This window comes from Amblyomma mixtum, unplaced genomic scaffold (assembly GCF_055824585.1).
Source record: "Amblyomma mixtum isolate Tamu unplaced genomic scaffold, ASM5582458v1 scaffold_51, whole genome shotgun sequence".
NCBI classification, from domain to species: Eukaryota; Metazoa; Arthropoda; class Arachnida; order Ixodida; family Ixodidae; genus Amblyomma; species Amblyomma mixtum.
This window is the reverse complement of record NW_028317748.1, coordinates 98,295-116,049: the sequence shown is the minus strand read 5'-3', so window position 1 is coordinate 116,049 and position 17,755 is coordinate 98,295.

Below are 17,755 nucleotides of genomic sequence, written 5' to 3'. Positions count from 1 at the left end.
CCTGAGGAACTCCAGTGGCTTTTTTAGGCCCTTTCTATAGAAAATTTCGAGACGTTAAAGCTGAGAGGCTGAGCGGGAAATTAAAGGTAATTGGTACATTATGCGACTCACCACCAGCACTACATGAAGTGTGATCATTGGAGAAGGATGGTTTCCTCATTGCTCACTAGAAATTCTACGGATCACATTGAGACGCGAAGATAGAGATGAGACAATCATGTCGACAGCTTTTCGCCACTGTAGACGGGAGTCAATAATGACGCCCAGAAAACGCATGTGATTTAATTGACGGATGCAAGAGTGACCAAGATCTATCCGCAACAGCGCATTACGTCTTCCTACATCTGCAAACAGAATAAAGCCGGATTCTTCCACTGATAGAGACAATCCCACACCTTGAAGGTTAGCTTGCACCAAAAGTAGAGCCTGCCGAGCTATCAGGGCTAATCGCTTGAGTTGGTAGCCGGTAATCCAAATACAAATGTGCTCAGCAAATATTGACATACACACTTGCCTGCAATTTTTCTTCAACGAATCGGGAAGGCCAGCCATTACGAAGTTAAAGAGCGTGGGGGAAAGAACACTTCCCTGAGGCACACCTCGTGATAGAACCCTTTCGGTGCTTATGGTACTCTCTAACCGTACACAAACCGCACGATCGCTGATAAACGAGTAAATGAATCTTAACATATGGCGCTGTATGCCCATGCCTTGCAAACTGTTCAGAATTGAACTCTGAAGCACGTTGTCATAAGTTTTTGCAACGTCAAGAAATATGGCTAAGGGGGAAAGGCCGAAAGCTCTCTGGTGTTCAATGTGACTCACCAAGTCTACGGCGCTATCTTGGGCACTAAGGCCTCGGCGGAATCCTGTCATACATGATGGCAGTGCTTTGCTGTCCTCATGCCACCACAATAAGCGTTAATTTGCCAGCTTCTCCATCAACTTATCTACACAGTAGGTCAATGACACAGGGCGATACGAGGCAAGGTCCGTCATGTCTTTGCCAGGCTTCAGAACCGGAACTACATATGCCACCTTCCATCACGGAGGAACATCGGCAGTCTCCCAAACTGGATTGATGAAGTTTAGGAGCTCCTTTATGAGGTCCAGGGGCAGATTATGTAGCATTTGGATGGAGATATCGTCGGGACCTGGGGCACACTGGCGCCACGGGCCACTGAACGCAGTTTGAAGCTCCCTAAGCGTGAACGGGACGTCCATGATAGACCCGGAGGAAGCAGGTGGTGTATATATATCCATTAAAGAAATTTCCATGTACAAGTGCATCTGCAAATTCCTCTGCTAAGCACGCTATAGGTTTTTCCTGGCGCATTGCAAGAGCTTCAAAAGGCTTCCAAAGGCGAGATTCTTCAGCAAGGCTGCCAATAACTTGCCATATTCTTGTCATCGGTGAGAACACAGTCAAACTAGCGCAGAACGAGGCCCATTGCGACCTGTAGAGTTTGTTCGTGTGCCGTCGAATGGCAGAATTCAGCCTATTGAAGGTCGTCTTCTAGTCCCTGCCGTCTTTCTTCCGCAAGAGCTGTCGCTCCGCCCTTTTCGCTGCGCAAAGGTTCCTGAGTTTTAAATCTGGGACCGGAAAATGATTAGGTAACTGGACCGCCGTAGTTGCTGCCAACTTACTCGAAACCATTTTGTCAATAACATCACCATAAACACGTTCTAGGTGCTCTATGTACTTGTCCCGGTTGACCACATGGCTGATTTTAGGCCCACGCATGCGGAAGTCGGCAGCAAACACAAACATCGGATAATGATCACTTCCCATGTGGTCAGGCGCTGTTGACCACCTCACGCGGATGTCAGGTGAATGCAAAGTCAGGTCTATAGCTGTCGCTCACGTTGGAGGCCGGAAAAAAAGTGGGGCTTCCGTCATTGGCAGCACACAGGCCCAAACTGTCAATGACGTCTACGAGTTGGCGTCCACGGGAATCCATGTTCCTGTCACCACAGACGGCAGTATGGGCGTTGAAATCACCGCGGATTATCCGAGGAGCTGGGCAGCGGTCGCAGAGCTGAAGTAAAAACAAATCCAATGCAACCTTTTTCCGCGGGGACACGTACACGGATGCAATAGACAGGGTCGGAAAGCCGAGCTGTATTCTCACAGCCGCTACCTCGATGTCATCCGTGCAAAGATCGGCAACGCTTAAAGAAACATGTTGGATTTCCCTTATAATGTAAAGCGTGGCATTTCCTGCCGCGCCAACTGAGAAGCCTGTGCCAGGGCTTGACGAGTTCTCAGTGTTGGAGTCTGAGGTTGTTTCGTCACCCAAAAATGTCACTAAGAGACCCGAGTCCAGCAAGACGCCAGCTTCCATTGCGCGTGAGTCGTTTTTTCCTCCTCAAGCAAAAAGTGTCTATGTTCCTGAGCGACCATATCACAGCCAGACTCGACGGCAAGGGGGACTTTCATATGCACAAGTGACAAGAAAACCTGCTAGTGCGGCCAAGACTGTGTCCTCGTCGGCATCTTTTGCAGAAATTGTGAGTGCGTTGCGCTAATAAGGAGCTCAAAAATCAAAGTGTGTCTGACCTTCTTCATATTTTGTTTGGGGCCCTGCGTTCACATGTTCCAGCGATCCCGCCTGGTAACCCGAAGAGCTCCCTACAGCTGGCGCTTTCTTTTGAGTCCATGATTACCATCTTCATATTGAACTTCCTTCCGATCTAATATGGACGGTGTTCACCTTCTTTCAGGTCACACCAAGGCGGTCTTAGCTTTGAATTTTTCCAAAGCTTTTGATCGCATTGAACATCAGGCGATCATGACTGCCCTATCCCCATTGAATGTGGGTGTGCGCACGTACGCCTACACTCAAGCATTCCTCACGGACCGCACGGCTGAGATACACTTCGGCCGTCTGTCTTCCTCCTCCTACACGCTTCAATGTATTGGCACTAGAGATGTGAAAGGCTGAAAAAAACAGTGCAATTTTGGAAAAACAAACGTTTTTTTGTGTTTTTCAGACGAGAAAAAAATTGAAAGAAACATCGAAAATTTCACAATGCAATTTCAAGGTTTTATGATTGCTTGCTTTTAGTTTAGGTTTTTGTTTTTGCTTTGAAAACTATTACAGCGTGCATCGTTGAACAACTGGAGAGCAGTAGTCATCGCCGGTGCCAGGTAGTGCTTTTAAAACGGTCGTGCTACGAGCACGCGGGTTGAAGGCCAAGTCACATATAAGATCCAGGATTCACTTAAAAACACACTAATGCTTGAACTCACGGCTGAAGTAGAACAAAATGGCTGCAAATTCTACAGCGCTACACACATGCCATAAATAACATACGCTGCTGTGCACGTAAGCGGTTTCAACCAAATACAAACCTAGCTTCTTGATTTCCAACATAGCAGAGTGCAGAACATCCGCAGAAATTTTGTCCAGGACAGTGGTCTTCAGCGAAGCACGTGGCCCCATCTACCTGGTGGCAAGGCCTTTCACCAACCAGCCACTAACTCGTCTGGCTTGCCGACTGCTGCAGATACCGCAGACATCCGCCAGCTGCGAACGAAACTGGTCACGTTTCGGAAACGTCCATACAAGAATCCGCAACAGGCTTTCAGGGGAATGCGTTCGAAAGCTTTTGTATGTGCAGTCGAATCTAGCTGTGGACACAGCTTCAATTCATGCTGCTGAGCGTAGTGCCGCATTCAGCGACAGTGACTCTGAGTCCGATATGGAGTGACTTATAGATGTTTTCGTGTTCCCTTTCTCGGTGCAATAGAACAAGAAGTTCGTTCCAAAAATGATATTTTTATCTTCATATTCGCCTGAAGTGCAAATCATTATTTATCTTCTCGGTGCAATAGAACACGAAGTTTGTTTCACAATATGATATCTATGACTGCATATTTGACTGAACTTCGGAGAACTATTATTGATCGTTGTGCTCTTGCAGATAAATCTGTTTTTGTCATGTTTTTCGAAATTTCAATTTTTAATTAAAAAAGCCCTGAAAAAAACGGTTTTTTTCATGCCATTCAAAACTTCTTGAAACTTTACATCTCTCGGCACCCTCAAAGGTCCGTCTTTTCCCCCTTTCTTCTTAACATTACTCTCATCCCCCACGCCCGAAAATTGGCAACTATTCCCCAGCTGAAGCACACTCTTTATTCCGACGATATCACCCTGTGGACCACCCACGGCAGTGACGGCGACATAGAGAACACTTTACAGGAAGCAGCCACCTTCACCCAAAATTACGCATGGACCATCGGACTGTCTTGTTCCCCAGAGAAGTCCGAACTGCTCCTCATCCGACCTAAGAACCACAGCTGTCCCCGCTCCCCCATTGCCATTGAACTGAAGGGTGAGCGGGTACCTGAGGTTGGCATCTTCCGTGTATTGGGCCTTGTTACGACCCGACTTGAGACCCGCGATGATAACGGTGGCGGATTCAACAGCGGAAATTTCGAAACGTCGTTTGACCCCAAGATCACCCCACCAAAAAGGTTGACTAGCTGGAAAGTGGTCGATGGAGCTCTTCCCACGCTCGGCTCGGTGCTAGCGACCTTCCCTTCTAGAAGCGACCGACGATGGACCGACCACAGGTGAAGAAAGGATTCACCTCGTCTGAGAGGACCCGGAACGAATCGGAGGAAGCCGGTGCAGATGCTACTGCGGCGCCAGCATGTCTGTGCCACACCTGTGTTTGATGGACAAGTGCTGCTTGCAGGAATGTAGCACCGCAGTGCGAAAGAGGTGCAGACTTACGCTTCCTCCTCGCCAGTTTCCACGTGTGCACTCTGCAACAGGTGCCTCTGTTTGCTGTGTTGTGTTGTGCCGATCTTTGTGTCGCGATGAATTGCCGCCTGGTAGAGGGGTGGAGCCTTAGGCTATTTAACCAGCACCCAAAGTGAGAACGGACGCTCTGGGCCCTGGGTAATATATGCTCATCCAGTCGCTCGACGCTATGAACTCTTAATTTTCGTTTCTTTCCTCTTTTCTTCATCATGTAAATAAGTATCTTAAAATATTGCCATTAAACCTGCTTGTTTTCGTATCTCACACTCAGAAGCTTCAGACCGTTTCCTCATCCCGGACGAGCCCCCAGGGAGATGCAACAACTAGCCACGCTACCCGAGCCGTAACAACTGGTGGCAGAGGTGGGATGCTGCTACACGATTTATGATAGCCTGTACATAAACAACAATGGCAAAAATACCACTACCCTCAAAAAACTCAAGCGGGTTGTAGGCGCGATATCGCACGTCATCCGCAGGGTTTCGGGACATCATAGAGGCATGAAGGAGCGCGACCTATGTCGCCTCATTCATGCCTTTGTCCTCAGCCGTGTGCTCTACACTACCCCATACTTACAACTATGCAAACATGACATAAATGCTTTGGATGCTTTGATTCGCAAAGCATTCAAGGTAGCACTTCATCTTCCCCTCAACACACCCACCGACAGATTACTAGGCCTGGGCCTCCACAACATGATCGGGGAACTGGTGGAGGCCCACCGACAGGCCCAATACATCAGGCTCACACAAACCTACACAGGTCGGTATATCCTGGACTCCCTTGGAATCAGTATACCGACCAACGACCCAACCCTCCTCGCCATCCCACGACCCCTTCACCGGGAGCTCCTCATCAGGCCGCTCCCAAGGAATATGCACCCGTCCCACCATGAGCAGCGCCGCAGAGCCCGTGCAAAGGCACTCCATCGAGCGTACGGCTCCGAGCCGGACGTCGTATGGGTGGACGCTGCCTGTAGGGGTGATGAAGCGACACTAGCTGTGGTGGACTCCTCTTTATCCGTCCTCCTCACACTACCTCTCCCTGCAGACACCTCCCCAGAGGCTGCTGAGGAATCCGCCATTGCCCTTGCTATCACCCGCACGGAAGCCCGTTTCATTTTAAGTGACTAAAACTACGATTCTAAATTTTGCTCGAGGCCGAGTCTATGTCCCTGTTTTTGGCATACTGGACTCGCCCGATGCACCCCCACCCGGCCATGTGGAGCTGATATGGGTGCCTGCGCACTCCAGGAATCCCAGACACGAGGCCGCCAACCTTTTAGCCCGAGGTTCTTTAAACCGGGCTCAGGTGGCCTCGGATTGGGGATTCACGAAGAAGCGCATGCACTCACTCAGCGAGCTGACGCAGTCCTACAGAGCCTCACGCCAGCTCTACCCCCGGCCCCACTGCTCCGAAGATAACAAACAAGCAACACTCTGGCGCAGACTACAGACCACGACACCGGGCTACAGACACACTCTTTCCTCTCACCTCTTACCCTAGCCCACTATCATGCCTCCTTCCCCACTCCGGCATGCGCCCTATGCCCAGAACCCTTCGCTTCTTCCCTCCACATTCTTTCCATCTGCCCGGTGGACCCTCCCCCGCGGGACCTAGAGAACCTCAAGACCTGGGACGACTGGGAGAACCTGCTGCGCTCGGAGGACCCGGCCGTGCAGACCATCGCCACCGGCCGGGCTGCCAGTGTTATGGACCTTAGGAACATAAACAATTGAGTGCAGTGGGGTCGTGTGGGGACCCTGGGGCGTGCCGCGAATACCTCTCCAAATTGCTTTTCTCGCTTTTTCTCTCAACCTCATGAATACAGTATCCACCGAAAAGTGTCGTTTATATTGCAGTGGAACTGCGTGTCACAAAGTTCGTGCATGCTTATTTTCCTTTTTTCTTTTGCGACCGAGGTGACCACGGCTGGCCACGGCGCCGGTTATTCGCAAGCATGACGCGTCGCGGCGGCTATAATTTTGCACCTCCCGCGGGTCCTGTTGACCGCTGGCGACACTGGAGGGTCGAGGCCGCTCCGCCCCCTCCCCAGTATTATCGCCGGGAAGCGAGCGATTGCACGAGGTGGGGACGGGAAGAGGCCGGTTGAATGCCTTAACACCCTTCCCGAGCTTGGCAAATTAGCATCGCTCCTCGTGAGGACCGTGGCTTTCCCTCGCGTCCCCTCTGAATCTCTTCGTGTTTCTTTCCCCCCGTTCTCAACATCTGCAAATCGTTAGCGCACTGTGCCTGGAGGATTCGTTTGCTAGTTTCTGTTTGTTTGTTGGTTGGCCGCGGGAACGCGACGGCGGGAAAACCACGAGCGAGTTAGTTGGCTTGGAGATTTCGGTGCGTGTCGACGTGTGTGAGGTCAGCCAGGGAAGTGGTCGGCAAGCGAGCTAAGGCGGGTGTCTGACGAGTAGAGCGTGGCGACGGCGGCCCCGAAGACGCGTGGAAGAGGCGTGGCCCAAGTTCGCCCGTATCCGCAACCCCCCATCAGCCCCGCGCGCTTCCGCAGCCCGACGCTCCCTGCGACCGGACCTTGCCACTACGTAGCTAAGCCACCGTTTCTCCCCACTCTCTTTACTCTTTTCTTTGTCCTGTCACTCTTTCTTGTCCGAACCTTTTGTACATTGCTTTAATCGTGTAATGTTGTTGTATAGTTCTTTCCCAGTTTTTTTCCTCTTCCTCTCAATAGTTATTTGCGTTCCCATTTTGTGTGTGTAATTCGCGTCGCGCCAGTGCGCGCACTCCGCTTTGTTGCGCTTTGGCTTGTAACTTTTTGTTGTCATCTTTTGCCCGAGTAAAAGGGTTTGATAAGGAACTTGTCTACGCCTCATGCCTCCGGTCAACGGCTCATCAGGCGTGGCCCCTATCGCCGGTCGGTCAGCAGTGGAACCTAATCTTCTGCTCGCGGGATGGAGCAGTTTGTTGCTCCTCCCCCTCCAAATTTACGGATAGTGCAGTGGTGGGCAGGTTGGCCCGATTAATTATAATTTCGGCGCCAACCAAACATCTAGCCGCCCACAATATCGTGACACTGCGCTGGTATCTTAAGTCGGTTAGTTGAACTGAAACTATTCTTGGAAGAGACTTGTGTTCCAGTATTGGCCCTGTCGGAAGCTGACCTGCCAATCGGGAGACGTTTGACTGCATATGTCGCCCATAAAAACTGCGACAGCGTGTTGTAGCGCTGCCTGATTTGTGCCCCCGGTCACCAGGGACTCCAAGGAAATGATCAGGCCGATCAGGCCGCCCGCGCACTCTCTCCCTGGGCTATCTCCCTCTCCTTGAAAGCCTACTCCCAATCAGACAATCTGGCCCTTGCATTCAAACACATCCCCGATTACTACGAGGAGCTCCGACGCTACCCCGCTCCTTGTAAAGGACTGAATCGCGCTGACGAGCGCCTCCTCATCAAAATTCTCACTAACACTGTACTGTGGCCGGCGGTACTTAAACATTTCAACACATCCTTTGATGGCACGTGCCAGTTCTGTGGGGAGATGGCTGATACCTTCCACATGGTTTGGTCGTGTCAATCAAACCCATCTATCCCCCCCAACCCCAACGCCACCAGAGAGGACTGGGAGGCGGCCCTGCTCGGCTGTCAAGACCTAAAGAGCCAAAAGGCCTTGGTTCACCGGACGCGGGCGGCGTTGCTTGCCAATGGGGCCCCGGAATAGGGGCTCCACCTAGTATTGTTAGTGGAAAGGGCCAATAGGGCCTACCCCAATCACCCCTCTGTAAAAATTTAATGCACGATAAATGTTTTTCACCACCACCAAAAGGGAGTCCACAGAGCATCTCCACCCGTTCGGCGCGATGCCTTGCCCTTTGAACGCAGCGCTTTTTAAGGTAAGGAATTGGCGCAATAATTCTGTCATCCCGGTGGACACCTGAACCGCACCGTACAGGAAGGGAGGAAGTGGGAGTGAAAGAAGAGAGAGAAAGAGGGGCCGTAATGAAAAAAATGAAAATTGTATTTTAGAAAGAAAACTCGGCAGTAACTGTCTCACATGTCTCGGTGGACATCGACCATCCGTTTTTAGAACAACGGGGGAAGTCGGAGCGAAAGAATGAAGAGAAAGAGGGGTTAATGAAGAAAATGAAAATTGTATTTGAGGAATGGAAATTACGCAGTAGCCTGTCTCATATGTCTCGGTGGACACCCGCCGAAAGCATGACACCTCTGCTGACAAGCTTCTGCTGACAGCCTTCTGTCGACAACGATGAGGCATTAAAGGCTTTCGCCTTAAAATGTGCCTAGTAGTGCTTCTGCACGGAAAAGAAACCAAGCAGCAAGGGATGGAATCAAGGGGGCAAACGTTGTTTAAGTTGCAAACTTTTGAAGCGAAAAGCTTCACTAGGCTAGTCAGCACCGGGCCTGCGTATGCTCCGTGATCAGAATTAGCCACAGCTGCGCGTGCGCACAACCAAGTGACGTAAACGAAGAGGCGCTGGCGGCTGATGTCGCGCATGTTTTTTGTTAGCCTCGACTCGCACTGAAGGCCCCGCGACGCATTTGTGCTGCTCTTGGTGTGCCTCGGGGCCTTTGTTTTGTGGCGCCAGAGAGGCGTCGCTTCCTTGCAGGGGCGGCCTCAACGCGCCATGTTCCCCATCCTGCAGAGGGTTCGGGCGCGCCTGTTTCAACAGGCGTGTTTAGATCATGTGACCCTCCCAGAAGACGAGTTCCTGCGGCGGTGGAGCACCCGCTTCATCGCCGCCAGCGGGGGCCGCGTGACGGTGCGGCTCCTGCCGTATTGAGTGGGTGGTGCGTGGTGTCGGTGCGTGTTCATCGTTTTTAGTGAGCCTGCTTCCCCCCGCGATGCCTGGACATTATGGACCCTTTGAACATTCTGTGCTGTGAATGATTTCGTGTGAACGGCGACAGCAGTCGCCGTCGTGTACTTGTTTCATAGCTTGTTTGTACCGAGCGACACTAGTCGCTGCCTTGTTGTTTTTGTCTTTGTGAGGGACTATGGTCCCTTTGTATGAATAATGGGTCCAATAAACTTCTCTTCAAGGTGGTCGGAGCGGCCGCCGCCGCAACCGCCGCCGCGACTCCGCCGCCTGACCTTTCGGCGCAGCCGCGCGCTACTGCGCATGTGCGCCGCCTCCTCACCGCCGCTACTACAGCGCGCTCGCCTCCTCGCCACCGTTTGACTTTTCGTTGCGGCCCCCTGTTGCAGCCGCGTGTTTACCACAGTTACTACGCATGCGGAAGGAGGGCCATATAAGACGCATGCCTACACCGTTATCGTGGTGCTCCAAATGGATTGTGCGCGAACTGCGACAGCCATGACGTCAAACAAAGCATAACCGCAGCTTTTCGCTCATATATCCAGGCTTAACCAGAGCTAAGCCACTGCCAATTTTTTATTTACACTGAAGAGGAGTTTATTTGAACCAAGGAGCATGAAAGCGACAGTGGTCCCTCTACAAAACAGAAAAACACATTACGGCGAGAAATGTCGCCCGATGCGCACACATGCAATCACAAGAACGTAAGTGTTCAAAACACAAAGTGTCCAAAGTACGGTTTTTCAAGAAGTCCATACGTGCTCCCAAGAGAATTTTATTGGACACCATGGTTACACGATAAGGGACCACAGTCCCTCAAAAAATACAAGAGTACAGTTCGCGACTAGTGTCGCTCGATTACGGAAAAGCGATCACTGAAGACACGACGGCGACTCCTGTCGCCCTGCAAACAAAAGTCATTCACTGCACGTAATAATGTCCACAGTGTCCATAATGTCCGGATGCCGCGGGGGAAGCACGCTCCCTAACTAAATAAGAAACGCGCAACAACACCGCGCACTGCACGCACTCAATAAGGTAGGAGCCGTACGGTCACGCGGCCCCTGTCGACGGCGATGAAGCGAGTGCTCCAACGCCGAAGGAACTCTTCTTCGGGGAGCATCACTCGGTCCAGGCACGCCTGTTGTAAGAGGCGCGCCCGAACCCGCTGGAGCAGGGGGAACATGGCTCGCTGCGGTCGGCCCTGTAGAGACGCGACGCCACGCTGGCGCCACAACACAATAGCGCCCACACAAAGGAGCAGGCGTACAAAAAAGTCGCGCGGCTTTGTGCGCGCGTCGAGAGTTACAAAAAACATGCGGGACAAAAGTCTCCAAAAAGTGCGCGCCACGACGCACTCGAACATGGCGTGCTCGAGGGTCTCGGTCGCACCGCACTGGGGACACCGCGAAGAAGGACCGATACCCCAAGCGGCGATGCGGACCCCCGTCGGAAGAACACTCCAGCCTCGCAGCCAGCCGAAGTCGCGGACGTCTGGTGGTAACGTGTGTGACGTCAAGTCCCGCCACCGTACCCGCCTGCTCCGCTGTAGCTGGTCGGGTGTAGCCTACTGAATTGCCAGGAGCTCGCAAACGCGGGAGGCCTGCGTCTCAGAGACGTCGACCTCGGGCAGGGTGGCGGTGAGGGACTCGGCTGTCCGGCAGACATACCGGAAGAACCCCGGCTGCTGTTCGGCTGAAGGACCTGTGCAATTACCAAAAAAGAGGCGCCGCGAAGTCCCGAGAAGGTAGACGAGGAGCTCTCTCCCCGGGTAGTCGGTGGCGTTGACTAGGTCGCGGACGCCTCGAACTGCAAGGACGCTGCACATAGTGCGCAGGTTGGGCAGGCTAAACCCGCCCATGCTCGTGGGAAAGCGGAGGAGCGCAGAGCGACGGACTCCGTCTTTCCCGCCCAGAAAAAACTGCCACATAGTGTGGCCAAACGACGCGTAAAAGTGCGCGGCGGGCAAGCGACGCGGGCGATGTAAAAGAGCGACGCGCACACGGATGATCTTATCACGAACGCGCGCTCTGACAGCGAGAGATGGAAATTCGCTGCCACTGCCAGACGTCGCTCTGCGGTCGCTCTCAGCTCGGACCACGTTTCTCGGGCCACCTCCCCTGAGGAGAGGAACACGACACCTAACACCTTTACCGCCGGTGCCCACTCTACGTCGCCCACAGGTCCGACGAAAAGGAGCCAAAGCGCAAAGCTTTGCTCTTGCTCCTGTTAAGCAGGGCATCAGACAGCTCGCTATAACTCGAGAAAAGCCGTAAACACGCTACGTAGCTGTCCTCGTCCCGCAGAAACAGGGACACACGTCGTCGGCGTATGCGGAAACCTTGACCTGACCATGACCTGGTAGGGGGAATCCGCGCACCGATGGACTCGCTGCTATGCGGCGCAGGAATGGGTCCAAGCATAGGACGAACAACATTGGCGACAGGGGACAGCCCTGTCTAATGCCGCGTTCTATACTAAACGCGTCGCTTAACGAGCCGTTAAAAAGCAAACGGGCTGTGAGGCCCGAATACAGCTGCTCTAAACGCTCCACGAACTCTGGCGGAAAGCCGAAAGCCCCGAGGACGCCGAATAGGTAGCGGTGCTCGACACGATCAAAGGCTTTAGCCTAATCGAGCGAGACGAAACAACCCGGGATTCCCGTTCTCGAGGTGAACGTGAAGAAGTCACGCGTTAGTGCGAGAGACGAGAAAACCGAGCGTCCGGGCACACTGCAGGTCTGCGCAGGGCTTACAAGCACCGCTAAAACCTTGCTCAACCTTTTGGCCAGCAGTGACGCCACGATCATGTAATCTGCGTTAAGCAGAGTGATCGGTCGCCACGCCTGCGGGTGGTGAAAAACATTTATAATGCAATAAATATTTACAGAGAGGTGATTGGGGTAGGCCCTATTGGCCCTTTCCCCTAACAATACTAGGTGGAGCCCCTATTCCGGGGCCCCATTGGCAAGCAACGCCGCCCGCGTCCGGTGAACCAAGGCCTTTTGGGTCTTTAGGTCCTGACAGCCGAGCAGGGCCGCCTCCCAGTCCTCTCTGGTGGGGTTGGGGGGGATAGATTGGTTTGACTGACACGCCCAAACCATGTGGAAGGTGTCAGCCACCTCCCCACAGAACTGGCACGCGCCATCAAAGGATGTATTGAAATGTTTAAGCACCGCCGGGCACAGTACAGTGTTAGTAAGAATTTTGATGAGGAGGCGCTCGTCAGCGCGATCCAGACCCTTACAAGGGGCCGGGTAGCGCCGGTGCTCCTCCTTGTAGTAATCGGTGATTTGTTTGAATGTGATGGCCAGATTGTCTGATTGGGAGTACCCTTCCAAGGACAGGGAGATAGCCCGGGGAGAGAGTGCGCGGGCGGCCTGATCGGCCTGTTCGTTTCCCTGGAGTCCCTGGTGACCGGGGGCCCAAATCAGGTTGCGTGGAGTTGGATCTTCAGATCGACAGCTATATTCCAGTATGCGCCAGGCAAGCGGGGGAGCCCAGCCCAACTCGTAGTTCCGACAGGCCCCTCGCGAGTCTGTGATGATGTGTTTCGACTTGGGAGTAGTGAGAGCAAGAGCAATGGCAATCTCCTCCGCGTGTGTTGCGCTGTAGGCTTTGAAAGTGAGCCCGTTGACTGTGTTTGTGTTGTGTACGACTGCGGCCGTGTACCACACCCCGTGCTGTGGGCCGGCAACGTCGACGTAATACACATGTTCTTGGTTACCATAGTATCGCGCCAACGCTTCCGCGCGCGCCTGGCGACGACCGCTATGGTCTTCTCTGGACATGTTGTGGGGAAGGGGTCGGACCCGGAGGGCGCGTCTCCAGAGTTCTGGCACTCTCTCCCTTTCCTCAGTATGGTAGTCATGTTTGATGTGTAGCCGGTCCAATAGGCGGCGACCGGACGTGGTCTGTGCAAGACGCGTGTATTGGTTGACTAAGTGGGCCTCTCGAAGCTCCCGAAATGTGTTCACCATGCCCAAGGCCAGAAGTCGCTGGTTGGACCTGGTGACCGGGAGGTCGAGAGCCCGCTTGATGACTTTCCGGTGGATGACCTCCAGTTGGTCATCATCATGTTTGCGCAGGTGCAAGTAGGGGGTTGAGTAGAGGATTCTACTCGTTACGAAAGCATGGGCAAGCCGCAGTGCATCCTTGCTTCGTAATCCGCCCCGCTTGTTGGAGATCCGGCGGACCATGCGGCCCACCTGGTCTCCCACCGTGCGAAGTTTGGCTAGGGTGGTGTCGACTCTGCGTTGGTGGTGTATGAAGAGACCAAGGACGCGGATCTCCTTGGACTCCCGGATCGGTCCCGAGGGGAGACTGATGCAAAGCAGAGTTGTGTCCCGAGGGGAGGGACGTATGTGCACAAATTCTGATTTCGACGGGGCGCCCTGGAGTCCGCAGTAGGCCGCGTAGTCGTCGACTAGGGTCGCCGCTGCTTGCAGGCAGGATTCCATGTGGCCCAGGTTACCTTGAGTGGCCTAGATTGTAATGTCATCCGCATAAAGAGCGGGATGTATCCCGGGTAAAGAGGACAATTTGGAGGGAAGATGAAGCATTGCCAAATTGAAGAGGAGGGGAGGCAGGACCGCGCCTTGAGGTGTTCCCCTCGAGTCGATGGTGTATGGCCCGTGTTCCGCATCTTGTATGCGTATGTAGGCATGACGGTCTGTAAGAAATTGTTTTATGTAGTTGAATGTTTTGTGGCCACAGTTGGTGTTACTGAGGTGGTCCAGGATTACTTCGTGTTTGACGTTGTCGAATGCGCCTTTAAGATCCAAGGCCAGGACCACCTTGTCGTTGTGGGGACATTCGACAGGATCTAAGATGTCGTCGTGAAGCTGCAGAAGTATATCCTGTGCATACTTGTGAGGGCGAAAACCGAACATGGTGTCCGCGAAAGTGTGCTGTGTTTCGAGAAAACCGGAGAGTCTGTCGCGCACCATCGTCTCCATCAGCTTGCCGACACAAGACGTGAGGGAGATGGATCGAAGGTTCTCCACATCAATAGGTTTGCCGGCCTTCGGAATAAAGGTCACGAGAGCCGATTTCCAATCGAGAGGGAGAGGAGTCTCTCCGTCCCAAATGCTATTGATGTATTTGAGGAGCGCGGCGTAGGCTGCGTCGGGAAGGTTGGCCAAGAGCTTGACCGTAACCTTGTCGCGCCCGGGTGCAGTGCCCCGCTTCATTTTGCTCAAGGCCGCCCGGAAGTCGTGGAGCTGGAACGACTTGTCCAGCTCCGTGTTCTTTTCGCCTGCATACGAGTACGCCGCCTGCCGGGGGTCCTTAGTGGTGCACAGGTAGCGATCCCTGAGAGTGTGCGCTAGTTGTTTTGTCGTTCCTGTAAAGTTGTGCAAGACCCTATGTAATTGGCGTTGGGTTTCCGTGCGTGTTTGTATTGGATCGATGAGAGCGCGGAACAGGCGCCACGTGTTGCGGTCAGACATCTGGCGAGCAGCCGCGTTGCACCGGTCCACCCAGTTAGTGTCGGCTAGCTGAGTAGCATATTCCGCTGCCTGTTGTGTGAGTTCGAGGATGCGGTTCTTTAGGCGTCTGTTATGTTTCTGTTTCTTCCATCGCTTCGTGAGGCTGCGACGGGCCTCCCAAAGGTGGAGAAGGTGGTTGTCCACGTCTGTTTGTGTTTCTGTGAGCTGTATCTGCTGTTCGTGTTGTGTGAGTGTAGACGTGAGCGATCTGGACCAGGCGTCGTATCCCGACTGGAGGGGGTCTACAATAGGTAGAGAGGTGCGGAAAGTCGTCCAGTCAGTGATACGAGCTTGTTTTAGTGGGCGTTTCAGGGGACGCATGTAAATGGTTGTGTTGATTATACAGTGATCACTACCTAGAGGGTCCTCTGTATTCAGCCAGTCGGCATGTCGTATGTTGCGTGTAAATGTGAGGTCCGGGCAAGTATCTCGTTGAATGGAATTGCCGACACGTGTTGGGTTGGCGGGGTCAGTGTGCAGGGTGAGTCCAAGTGTGGCAAGAAGTTCCGCAAGCTACCTCCCACGCCTGTCCTCCTGGGGGTATCCCCATAGCCTGCTCGGGGCGTTGAAATTGCCGACGATTAGGAGGGGATCCTTACCCGCCACCTGCATAGCTTGAGTGAAAATTTCATTGAACGTGACGTTCTTAAGTTTCGGTGGGCAGTAAATATTTAGAATGTGTACAGGTGGGTCAGACCGCTTTAGGGGCAGCACTGAAACCATCGTGTATGGGAAAGACGGTGTTGTGGGAAGTGTGACCTCCTGCGCAGTGTATCGCTTGTGAACAAGTATACATGTCTGCCGGTTGTGTTGAAATGTAGTGTAGTTTGTTAGTTTGGCACCGGCGCCGGGTTCCTGAAGGGCAACCAGGGCGACGAGGAACTCAAGGTTCTAAAGATAGAGGCGGAGATGAGTCCGCTTCTTGTGGTCCTTGAGACCTCGACAGTTCCACTGCGTTAGTGTAAGCGGCTGAGTTGTTCCCTGCGGGTCAGATGGGCACCCGCCAGGCTTCAGGATGAGCACTACACGGCTCTCTCTAAAAGACTCCGGCCTCTCGCCGTCCCTGACAAAGGCGTTCACCATCTGGAGAAGGTGGGACTCCAAGACGGTGTAGAACCTCGCATAGAAGCTGGTGGGTATGCCGTCAGGGCCTGGAGCTGAGGCGGTGTTCATGCCTTTCACCGTGGCGAACAGCTCGTCGGGGGTGACCGGGGCGCTAAGCTGCGCGCCTAAATCGTCCGGAACTTGTGGTAGAGTGGAGCAAAAGCTACGGAGGGCGTCCGTAAAAGGGCTGATGGCTCGCCTTTCGGTCCCAGAAGCAAAGAGCAGCGAAAAGTGGCGCGTAAATGCGTCACGGATAACAGACGCGCTGCTGCTCCTGGTCCCGTCTGGCAAAACCACCTCGTCGACGCGAACCTGCCGCGATACATCGAGGTTACCTGCCCGTACCTGGCGTAGTACGGTGGGGTCGGACACGGGTCTGCCCTGTGCTAATGCTCGGGATGCCGCACGCGATGACTGGCGTAGCAGCGTGTGATAGCGCGCCTCTAGTAAGCTTAAGTAGTCGCGCATCGCGAAGGTGAGCGGCGCGCCTCGCTGGACGGCACGTATACGGGCGAGGGTGGTGTTAATCTCGCCCGTGATGCGTTTCCTTTGCTCCCTGCCTTCGCGAACTAAGAGCGCCAGCCACGATGCTTTTCTCTCGACCCAAGAGATGGGACCCTCGTCGTCTCCGCCCGGGTTTCCCAGCGCGTGTTCAAGCGCTACCACGCTCGACCAATCTGTCAGCAAACATGGATCAATATGCCACGCGTCTACACGTGGAGCGCCCCCGCCGATGGCCAGTACTGCTGACAGTGGTCGATGATCGCTTAAGCGTGGGGTGCCCGGGGGAAACGCGAGCACATCACACGCTACTAAACAACACTCAAGTTCGCGCGGGAACAAAAATTTGTCAATTCGACTGCCAAACATGCCCCGCTCCCAGGTGCCACCAAAACTGTCTCCGTGTAACTTAACCCACGCGTCTGTTAAACAAAACTGAATACAAATGTCCCGCAGAGACCGGGCCCAGGCGTAGCGTCGCCCCTGGCCTGGACCGCGAACGTCTCGTACGGGATCCAAAACACAATTGAAATCGCCGACAAGAAAACAAGGGTAACTGTCTAACAGAAAAGTATCTAACACATCGAAAAAACTAGAAGAATCGGAGCGGCGGGCTGGCGCGTAAATCACCAACGCTCTGACGCGCATTCCACCTAGCAAGAAGTCGACCGCGAGGGTGCGGCCGTCGACGCCGTAGGTGCAATGCGTGCCAGAGAGGAGGGAACTGTTGACAAATACGACGCCAACACCGCACGAAACTGAACAAGTAAACGAAAAAAAGGCTTCAACACAAAACCGGGATTTAAAATCGGTCACCTCGCGTGGGTAGCGTAGGTTACATTCCTGTAAAAACAGGATGTCGACGCCCTGTGCGCGGGCGAAGTGCATAACCTCTCTCTGCTTATCCGGCGATCGAAATCCCTGAACATTCAGGGAGAGGAGGTGCACTAACGCCATGATGGTAAGACAGGGCGCCGACGTGGTTCCAGTACAATTAAGAAGCCCCGCCATGAGCGGAGCTAGGCACCGGTTTCTTAGCCTGGGGCGGGGCAGTCCCGTCGGAACACTCCTCCGAATCCTGCCT